This window comes from Oncorhynchus keta, chromosome 32 (assembly GCF_023373465.1).
Source record: "Oncorhynchus keta strain PuntledgeMale-10-30-2019 chromosome 32, Oket_V2, whole genome shotgun sequence".
Lineage (NCBI taxonomy): Eukaryota > Metazoa > Chordata > Actinopteri > Salmoniformes > Salmonidae > Oncorhynchus > Oncorhynchus keta.
Window position 1 is genome coordinate 10,151,042 of NC_068452.1, and position 12,261 is coordinate 10,163,302.

The following is a 12,261-nucleotide window of genomic DNA, read 5'->3' on the forward strand; positions in this document are numbered from 1 at the left end:
CATAATAGTCCCAACTAGCTGTGCCCCACAGTATACATCACTTCTTATGAGAACCAGGAACTAAAGCTACATTGGTCCATTTTAAAGGCTGTGAGAAATGGGAGCTTCTTTCAAAATGGTCCATTTCAGATGTCTTGGGTGGGACACACTGACGTGTTCTCTCTATTGATGGAGAAGCTTATCTAGATCGATCTTCCCTGTGGGGCAAGCTGCCGACAGATTTCTAAAGCCATGAAAATATACTTTACTGAGTAGCAAGCACCCCCAGGGTGTGAAGAAAATCAAAGTTGTGACAATACACTTCAGTTGGCCTCAATAAATGGACTATCATGCACAAATGTCTTTGGTTTAAACAAACAATGACCAAATGTAAAGCCACGAGTACATAAAATCTCAAATCTTCGTAAGCAAGAGATGTGGAGTAACTGAAATGCTTACTTACGGACCCTTCCCAACAATGCAGAGATAAAGAGCGTACAGGGTCTTGGTCCAGTAACATCTGTTTGGTTTGGTCTTGTTCTAGGCTGTGATGAGTCAGGTTATGACTGATTAAACTTGATATAGCGAATCCCAGATGTCATTTATGGAATACTTATGTTGCCTAATGCAGCTGTGGCTACTCAAATAGTTCCTATGGGTGTTGTGAAAAGGGGGGGCTTTTCTGCACTTCCCAGACTCTAGCAGTCACATCAGTCTGGCCATTATCAATGTATGTGTGTGTGTGTGAGAGAGAAAAAGAGAAGGGGGTCTTTAGTGGTTTCATCTGTGCAATGTCAGCCCTTACGCCAGAGGAGTCTGGTGGGAGGAGCTATAGGAGAACGTGCTCAATGGAACGGGGTCAAACATGTGGTTTCCATATCTTTGATGTGTTTACCGTTCCATTTATTCCATTCCAGCCATTACAATGAGCCCATCCTTCTCTGCTCCTCCCACCAGCCTCCTCTGCCTTACACCCCTCTGGGTCATCAATGCATTTGTCACGAGATGACTATCACACTACACACACGTACACACTTTGACACAACCCAATTCACCAAATAGCCTCATCTCTTACTCACTCACACACACACACACAACCGACTTAGAAATCAAGGAATGTCTTGGGTTCATCATTAGGACCCCATTAAGCTAACGCCACAACGCTAGCAAATCTTCCTGGGGTCCAACACCAATTAACAAGACATTACAAACAACCACAATCAAGACTTCACAAACATTCAACAAGTAGACAATAAAGATCATTAAAATACTGACAGGAAACACATTTAACATTCAGTTGATACTTTCTATTTGCTGTCCAGTCATATGGTCTATTACATTAGATGTTTTTTTTTTTTTTTCTTGAAGGTGGATTTACTTTTTGCCTGAGAAATATGGATTGGTAAAAAGTTCCATTCATCTATAGCTCTATATTAAAACTGTAGACTTAAGGCGATTTGACCTTGGCTTCAGTTGTTTTAGCTGCCCTGAATTTGCCTGTCTGGTTTGGTGGTTATGCGTGTTGCTAGTATGTACTAATTGGACTGAAAAATACTGTTTTTATTTTATTTTAAATATAACATTCCTAAACAAAATCAGAAGACTAAATGGTAATTTGTTATTAACTTGAAGCCATGAGAGATTCTGATGCATTTGAATTATATTCATTCGTTTAGAGCAATGAAGAGAGAATCTGGCAGCCCTGTTTTGAGCCATTTGGAGCTTTTTTATAACTTTCTTTGCTGTAGATGACCATATAACTGGACTCTAAGTGTGATAGGACCAGGGATTGAATCACCTGAATCAGAGTGCTAGATGTTATATTCTCTGAACATTTCCGTGTAAAAGAAATTCCCTTACCCATCTTAATAACAATATTATCTATGTGTTCTGACCATGATAAAGCTGCGTCCAACACGAGTCCTAGTAGTTTTTTTTTTTTCACTTGCTCTACATGTATTCTATTCATAGACAAATTCAATTGGGGGTCATCAGCAAGCATATATCTATATCTGAAAGTTGAACCTGCATTGCCTCTCCTTCATGATACATGTAAAGGTCTTCTTCCTGGGAAGGAGAGGAGGACCAAAATGCAGCTTATTTTGCACCAACCCGTATTGGAGGGAGACATTTCAGCAACATTCCCATTGCGTTCCAGTTTTAATATCAGCATTCATTTCAAGAACGCAGGGCATAGCGATTGGATACTAACAGTGTCACTAGTTGTTTTTTAGAAATGTATTAATTGCTGAGGCTATTCATGATTTGAAATGTGACATCAATTTGTATTGTGCTGTAACTACATTCTGAAACCACAGCTACTGCTCCAACACCATTGGCCAGAAATAAAAATAGAAGTATCTCTGTTCCATAGAACTAACTGTACCATCATTCATTCCAACGAGCACGAGAACAGGGGCATAGAAAATATTTTCCCTGCATCAATTTGTTGATTTTACCACCCAGCTGTATGGCCAAATGGCTCTTATATCCATGATCTCGCCATGAAATTCTGTGTCTAACAAGGTTTGCTACGTATCACATTACATACAGTTCATTTTTCCGATGCAATTCCAGTGGAATATTTTTTATGAAACCACTTACTCAACATTGCATCAGGGGGCTTTTAGGTGAGGGGCTTGACCTTGTTCTGGCTTGTCATAAGGAAAATAAATGAACGTGGGTAAGAAGTTTTAAGACAGCGTGTGTGCATCGTCTTGCAGGAGTGACTTGGTTTTCCAGGAGATGGCGCTGTTCCTTTCATTGCCATATGACAAGACAGTTCAGGGGCTCTCTTTGTTTATAGGAGGTAGGCTAATTAGCCAAACTTGGTGCAAACTGCCCCTAAATTGTAGTATTTCGCCATTTCATTGTTGTGAAGACTTGGAAGTACACATAGTATTAACCAGTGGAGGCTGCTGAGGGGAGGACGGCTCATAATAATGACTGGAACGGAGCAAATGGAATGGCATCAACCATATTGAAACCATGTGTTTGATGTACTTGATACCATTCCACAAATTCCACTCCAGCCATTACCACAAGCCCATCCTCCCCAGTTAAGGTGCCACCAAACTCATGTGGTCTTAACTATGCCTTTTAGCCTGGTAAAAGTGTCTTGACAAGTGTCTTTCTTGTGTAAATCTGCCTACTCTCACATTTGTTCCCACGGTGGATTCCAGTCTAAAATACAGTCATCATTCATACTAACCAGCCAAATGTCAAGGGGTTAACTTCAAGGCGTTTGGCCGCACCAAGAAAGTCTTCCACCAATGACAATGCCCTCATAATTTAGAATAGATCCATCTTTAATCTAATAGGTTGTTTTGCCACAGCTACACCTATTCTCGAAAATAACAAAAACCCAAGAGAGCCATTGCCATTGGTGAATCATCAGAAAATCAGCTATTATCATTTTACCAGCAAAGTTTCCCAGAGATATTATATTTTGCAGTGAGAAGTCTGCATGCAGAGAGTGGGCGGCAACTATTCATCCCTGAAAGAGAAGACAAATCACCTGATCCCCTCTCCTTTTTACATTTCTTTCTTTCTTCCTTTTTGCCTTTTTAATGGCGTGAAGAGAAAATGTTGGTTTTGAGGAGGGGTTTCTTGCAGGGCTGGGAATTGCCAGGAACATCACGATACGATATTATCACGATACGATACATATTGCAATTCTAACGATTCTCTACGTATTGCAATTCGATACCGCGAGTTTCTTGCAATTTGATGTTCCAAACATATTGCTCCCTATATGCCTGCTGCAGAAACAAGAAAGAGCCATAATTAATCTAGTTCTGGCGCAGGTTCAGCCAACTAGCGTTAGCTAACGCTACCGAGAAGAAGAAAAAAATGTATAATTCAAAATTATATTGAGATATGTAACTATAGATTTTTTTCTTCCCCCATCACAACAACTCTTCCCTCAAAAACTATACAATCTGTAAGTATTATACATTTTCACTTTATCTTACCCGGCAACTGAATTATTTTGAAGTCAAGTGACCCATACTTTAGCTACATGGAGTGACTGAGTATTTTACTGACTGGGAAAGGAGAGGGACATAGAGAACGTGTAACTATGGAAGATGGATGGACAGGTTGTGAGATAAATATTATGAAAGATTGAGCGAGATGGGGGGGAGGGCAACAGAGAAATTCAAAAAGCAAAACAGAGAGAAAGAGGGACAGAGAGAGAGGGTAAAAGTGAAATGAATAGAGGAGAGAATAGAGACAGAGTGCGTAAACTATATACAACGTGGTAATTGAAGAGTATGACAGCCATGCCTGCTTAGTGGTAGGAAATAATCTTGCTCCTATCATTTACTTCTCGCTCTCCAATCCTTGCCACTTATCTCTGTGTGGTGTGTCTTTGTTGTCTGCGGGGGTCGTGAGCGTTGCTACCCCTCATTGTCTGACAGTGTGGGAACCCTGTAAACTGGTGCTTCTTCAGGTTCCACCCCCAGGGGAATAGGCTAAAGACACCAGCTGGTTATGTGAATGGCGTTAGGTAGGAAGATACCATCGCTGGGATGGGGGGAGGAGAGTTACTAGCTGCTTGAAAGTTTTCTATTTTCTCCAAGGTCTATGAATGTGATAGACTTTGAGGTTGAGTTTCATATGTGTGTTCATTCCATTGCCTTTATCATTATGTAGCAAATACATTGTATTGATTGGCTATTGTTTGAATCAGGATCTGGGTCTATTTCCATCTCAACTCTAGTTATACAGTGCGTCATACGTCGTATTCTTATGAAGAAATTCCATGTCAAAATCCACAGACAGGAATTGAACTGGAATTAACTCTGGAAGGAATCTAAACTTGGGTGTCCTAACTATCAGGATTTGATTCCCCCCCGGCTTGCTCAGACAGAGCAGACAACATACAGACAGCTTCGAGAGAGGGGTAATGTCTGTGCAGGTATCCACATGGTGACAAGATCATTTTTGTTCCAGCCCAGCACTAACACACCTCATTTAGCCAAGGGCTGGATGATCACCTAGTTGAATCATCTAGTTGTATTAGTGCTGGGCTGGGAGAAAAAAAATGTGTGGTCCTGGCTGTACACCCCCAGGACTGTCTGGACCATGTAAATAAAAAGTACTGACCAGAAAGCCAGAGATGTGTCTGCCCAATCCACGTTGATGGTCTCACTGACTCCCTAAAACTCCCAGAGACTGTGTAAAAGTTTTCCTCTGGTATGTAAAACTTAAGAGTTCCCATGGATTTAGATAAGCGAGCAGAAGCTCAATGACCATAGTGCACCTGCGGCACATGCATACGTTTCCACTCAACTCAATTGCGGTCAATTCCATTTGAACTGAGTAAATACAGCAAATTAATTTAAATTCAATAGGTTTGAACTGAGAAAAAAAATCTTATTGAGAGGAATAAATCTTATTGTTAAGCATACATCTTATTCTTGAAGTTATGGGCAATTTCCAATTAGTGTATTAATGTCTTGCATTAAATGGGTTGAAATGGATCTCACTCAACCCTGATCAGGTGTGAGAATGAGGATAAGAAAAGGTGAGGAGGGTAAGCGCGAGAGAGGGTACGGGTAGATGATTAGATGGCCAGAAACTGCGGGCTTAACTTTAGCCCTGACCAGAGAGCTACGCCCAGTGCCTTGCCTGATAGGCTGATCCACTGAGTCCTTTACTGGCAATCACTCACCACGCTTGAAAGGACACGTTTTTCAAGCCATTTTGCCCGGTGGGCGGTGCTATACCCGGTGGGCGTGGGTTTTAAAGTGCAATGACTGCCACGTTCTACCACGAACCCTCCGTCTGAGACCTCATTAGTGAATTAAGCAATGGTGGGTTTAAACTTTGTAGTTTACAATTGCACTTTCACATTAGTTCATAATTTTGCTTTATTTGAACTAACAATAGCTAGCTACCAACTGGCTGGACCAAATTCCCCAACCAACAACGTCAATGGAGCTATCAAGCCAATCAACTAAATTTAACTGAATAAAATATATGAAACTGATCATGCCTAGATTTAATCTAATTTCAATGTGATTGGTTAGTCAACATGCAATAATACCTGTATACTGTCAATCAGTGAGATTAATTATTTGCATTGCTGGCTTCATTAAAAACTGTTAATCTGATCGATTTTGGATATCCTGGTCTTATTTATTTGTTCGAGGGCCTATACATGAGGCTAACTGTACCATATTATCCTGGAGGCATACGTACACACTCAGTTTCAATACTTTGCGTGAATGACATCTCTGAACTCTACACAATGCGAAATTCTAATACAAAATCATTTTGTTTGGGTTCTTTCTATTCCGAGACTGCGTGAAATAGCAAACATAATGTGAATTCAACGATTGCATTTATTTACTTCATGTTTGTGGCTCCCTGATGAAACAGTAAACATCCATTACTGTAGTTAGATTTAGCCAACCTGTACTCTATGGTTTAGCGGTTGTGTGCTTGGCTCATTCTCAACGCTGTGTGCACCCGTATGCATGCTGAAATCTACACCCACCGTGACGTATACCACTGCTTTTGTATACCACTGCCTTTGTATACCACTGCCTTTGTATACCACTGCCTTTGTATACCACTGCTTTTGTATACCACTGCTTTTGTATACCACTGCCTTTGTATACCACTGCCTTTGTATACCACTGCCTTTGTATACCACTGCTTTTGTATACCACTGCCTTTGTATACCACTGCTTTTGTATACCACTGCCTTTGTATACCACTGCTTTTGTATACCACTGCCTTTGTATACCACTGCTTTTGTATACCACTGCTTTTGTATACCACTGCCTTTGTATACCACTGCTTTTGTATACCACTGCCTTTGTATACCACTGCTTTTGTATACCACTGCCTTTGTATACCACTGCGTTTGTATACCACTGCGTTTGTATACCACTGCCTTTGTATACCACTGCTTTTGTATACCACTGCTTTTGTATACCACTGCTTTTGTATACCACTGCCTTTGTATACCACTGCCTTTGTATACCACTGCTTTTGTATACCACTGCCTTTGTATACCACTGCTTTTGTATACCACTGCCTTTGTATACCACTGCCTTTGTATACCACTGCTTTTGTATACCACTGCCTTTGTATACCACTGCCTTTGTATACCACTGCTTTTGTATACCACTGCCTTTGTATACCACTGCCTTTGTATACCACTGCTTTTGTATACCACTGCTTTTGCATACCACTGCTTTTGTATACAACTGCTTTTGTATACCACTGCTTTTGCATACCACTGCCTTTGTATACCATTGCCTTTGTATACCACTGCCTTTGTATACCACTGCTTTTGTATACCACTGCCTTTGTATACCACTGCCTTTGTATACCACTGCCTTTGTATACCACTGCCTTTGTATACCACTGCTTTTGTATACTACTGCTTTTGTATACCACTGCTTTTGTATACCACTGCCTTTGTATACCACTGCCTTTGTAAACCACTGCTTTTGTATACCACTGCCTTTGTATACCACTGCTTTTGTATACCACTGCTTTTGTATACCACTGCTTTTGTATACCACTGCCTTTGTATACCACTGCTTTTGTATACCACTGCCTTTGTATACCACTGCTTTTGTATACCACTGCCTTTGTATACCACTGCCTTTGTATACCACTGCTTTTGTATACTACTGCTTTTGTATACCACTGCTTTTGTATAACACTGCCTTTGTATACCACTGCCTTTGTAAACCACTGCTTTTGTATACCACTGCCTTTGTATACCACTGCTTTTGTATACCACTGCTTTTGTATACCACTGCCTTTGTATACCACTGCTTTTGTATACCACTGCCTTTGTATACCACTGCGTTTGTATACCACTGCCTTTGTATACCACTGTGTTTGTATACCACTGCTTTTGTATACCACTGCTTTTGTATACCACTGCTTTTGTATACCACTGCCTTTGTATACCACTGCGTTTGTATACCACTGCGTTTGTATACCACTGCCTTTGTATACCACTGCTTTTGTATACCACTGCTTTTGTATACCACTGCTTTTGTATACCACTGCTTTTGTATACCACTGCTTTGTATACCACTGCCTTTGTATACCACTGCGTTTGTATACCACTGCCTTTGTATACCACTGCCTTTGTATACCACTGCTTTTGTATACCACTGCCTTTGTATACTACTGCTTTTGTATACCACTGCCTTTGTATACCACTGCTTTTGTATACCACTGCCTTTGTATACCACTGCCTTTGTATACCACTGCGTTTGTATACCACTGCCTTTGTATACCACTGCGTTTGTATACCACTGCCTTTGTATACCACTGCCTTTGTATACCACTGCCTTTGTATACCACTGCTTTTGTATACCACTGCTTTTGTATACCACTGCTTTTGTATACCACTGCCTTTGTATACCACTGCCTTTGTATACTACTGCTTTTGTATACCACTGCCTTTGTATACCACTGCCTTTGTATACTACTGCTTTTGTATACCACTGCCTTTGTATACCACTGCCTTTGTATACTACTGCTTTTGTATACCACTGCTTTTGATGAACAGTTGTTGTTTGTGCTGACGTTGCTTCCAGAAGCAGGTTAGAACTCTGTAGTGAGTGTTGCAACCAAGCACAAACCATTTTTACACAACACAAACATTCTGTGAGCTTGTGTGGCCTACCGCTTGTTGCTCCTAGATGTTTCTACTTCACAGCACCAGTACTTGGCTAAGATGGCAGACGTTTTATGTGCCCCCAACCCCTTGTGTTTTTTTGTTTGTTTATTTGCATTGTTTGTAACTTATTTTTGTACTTATTTTGTACATAATGTTGCCGCTACCGTCCCTTATGAAAGAAAATAACTTCTGGACATCAGGACTGCGATTACTCACTACGTACTGGCAGAATTTTTTTTCTCCCTTCAACGAGTCTGTCAAGGCCGACGCTAATTATATACTGCTTTCTCGGGAACAGGCCCAGATACCCATGATTTGCGTGGAGAGGGGGCGGAGAAAAAGAGGTGATCGAATAAGCCCCCACTTCCTTCCTTTCTGCTAGCAAACGTGCAGTCTTTGGACAATAAAATCGATGACCTATGCGTAAGATGAAACGACCAACGAGACATTCAAAACTATAATATCTTATGCTTCACGGAGACGTGGCTGAACGACGACACTATCAACAGTACAGCTGGCTGGTTATACGCTGCACCGGCAGGATAGAAAAGCGGTGTCAGGTAACACAAGGGGCAGCGGGTTATCTATTTTTGTAAATAACAGCTGGTGCACGATATCTAAGGAAGTCTCAAGCTATTGCTCGCCTCAGGTAAAGTATCCCATGATAATCTGTAGACCACACTACCTACCTAGATGTATTCTTTTGTAGCTGTTTTACACACTACCACAGTCAGTGGCTGGCACTAAGACAACATTGAATGAGCTGTATTCCCATATAAGCAAACAAGAAAATGCGCACCCAGAGGCGACGCTCCTAGACTTTAATGCAGGGAAACTTAAATTTCACCAAATTGATATAAGCATGTTAAATGTGCAACCAGAGGGGGAAAAAATCTCTTCAAAAAGCTTATTTCTATCGTGCCAGCACGGTCAGACACGACTCCAACACCATCATTAAGTTTGCCGATACATACATGAAGGAGTTGTTTCATGATATCAATTAAATAATGTCACAATGTAGAATGTTTTACACATTGTAGTAGCAGTTTTTTAATGTGACAATGTATAACCCTAAACGTTTGATCACCGACAACGACGAGACAGCCTATATGAAGGAGGTCAGAGACCTGGCTGTATGGTGCCAGGACAACAACCTCTCCCTCAACATGAACAAGACAAAGGAGATGATTGTGGACTACAGGAAAAGGAGGACCGAGCATGACCCCATTCTCATCGACGGGGCTGCAGGTTGAGAGCTTCAAGTTCCTTGGTGTCCACATCACCAACAAATTAGAATGGTCCAAGCACACCAAGACAGTCATTAAGAGGGCACGACAAAGCCTATTCCCACTCAGTAGACTGAAAAGATTTGTCATGGGTCCTCAGATCCTCAAAAGGTTTTACAGCTGCAACATCGAGAGCATCACTGGTTGCATCACTGTCTGGTACGGCAATTGCTCGGCCTCCGACCCCAAGGCACTACATAGGGTAGTGCGTACGGCCCAGTACATCACTGGGCTAAGCTGCCTGCCATCCAGGACCTCTACACCAGGTGGTGTCAGAGGAAGGCCCTAAAAATGGTCAAAGAACCCAGCCATAGACTGTTCTCTCTACTACCGCATGGCAAGCGGTACGGGAGTGCCACGTCTAGGACAAAAAGGCTTCTCAACAGTTTTTACCCCCAAGCCATAAGACTCCTGAACAGGTAATCAAATGGCTACCCGGACTATTTGCATTGTGTGCCTCCCCCAACCCCTCTTTTACGTTGCTGCTACTCTCTTTCCATCATACAGTAGTCACTTTAACTATATCTACATGTACATACTACCTCAATCAGCCTGACTAACCAGTGTCTGTATATAGTCTCGCTACTGTTATTTTTCACTGTCTTTTTACTGTTGTTTTTATGTCTTTACTTACATATTGTTCACCTAATACCTTTTTTGCATTATTGGTTAGACCCTGTAAGTAAGCATTTCACTGTAAGGTCTACTACACCTGTTGTATTCGGCACACGTGACAAATAAACTTTGCTTTGATGAGCTGAAATTAAAGGTCAAAAAAACATACCACATCGTCAAAAAGTTTATTTCTATCAAATTTGGTGCACAAATGAATTTTCCAGAGCTAGGACAAAGAGTAAGGGCCAGCTGATTTAGGGACATTTGAGAAGACATATTGTTTGGCCGAAGTGAAGTATTATCTCTCTGTCTTTTTGGCTTCAGGCGCATGAGTAGACATGGCGAGTATTTATTTATGTAACTGCGTGTTCCAGTAACATTGCTCGCAAGAAATGCAGATCGGGTTGAACATGAGACGTCGTTAGTAAACCCCCATTCTCGAATTGAAGAGGACTTTTTTTAATGCTTGAAGTGAACATTCTTGTACAAGAACGGCTAGCTTTGCATTAGAAGCTAAGCTAACAAACAGAGAAGCCATTTTTCTTTCTTTACAGCTGAAATTCCACCTTTGCTGGAATCCCGTGTAGTTTCAGTTTTCTGAAGTGCACGTGTAACTACATACATCTCTTATTGATGTGCAAAGACAAAGTATGCAATTATGAATCTGTTTGGATCTGTCCTACATTAATAAATGACTGTATGCAGTAGAGGTAAAAACGTTTGATATGTAGTGTTCTCGGGTTCTGTAGGCGAGACAGAGGCAGTTACTCGTCAGAAGCTGGTGAATGGGCATGCATACACTGCAGCAGAAGAAGTAAGAATAAACCTTTTCTCCATGCATAAAACTACCACGGAGAAGTAAATAAGTTAATATCATGTGTTAAAAGCAGTTAAATTAGTTCCATGTTGAGCTTCCGAATGACTTGTTTTGGTAACAGTAAACTTAAAGTTGTCTCTGTAGCAATGTCATAAAAAAAAGACTATGATACTATTAGTAGTATTCTAAGTGACATATTATTATTACTTTGTCATATTATGACACGTGACACAGATCATTTAAAAAAAGAAGTATTTTAGACAACAGATGATGATGCATGAAGTTAATTGATGTGTGTTTTGCAACAACCTGCAGCTGCAACAACGATCGCTGCAGCTGTTCATAGTCCATCTGTAAAAAAAAAACACAAAAAAACACACACATATATATATATATATATATATCTCCTTTATTTAACCAGGATCTTGGGAGCATTATATTTCTTGGTTCTTGTAATGTACAACTGGAACATTATGTATTTACAGATGACTCATCAAAAAAACACCCTTACATCATTGGAGCAGCCCAAAAGAGAATCCATGATCCCCAAATAGAACCCATGATCTTTAGAGACAATGACCAAGAATGTATATATATGTTTTTTTACTACCCCACAGCCAGCATTAGCATCTCTGTTAGTGAAACACTGGGAGTGGTAGGGCCTATGGCAGGATGCTTCCAAAAAGCAGGACGAAATCCTCAAAGTTCAACCAAGTATTCATACCACTGATAGACACACAGTTGAAGTCGGAAGTTAACATACACCTTAGCCAAATACATTTAAACTCAGTTTTTCACAATTCCTGTCATTAAATAGTAGAAATTCCCTGTCTTAGGTCAGTTAGGATCACCACTTTATTTTAAGAATGTGAAATGTTAGAATAATAGTAGAGAGAATGATT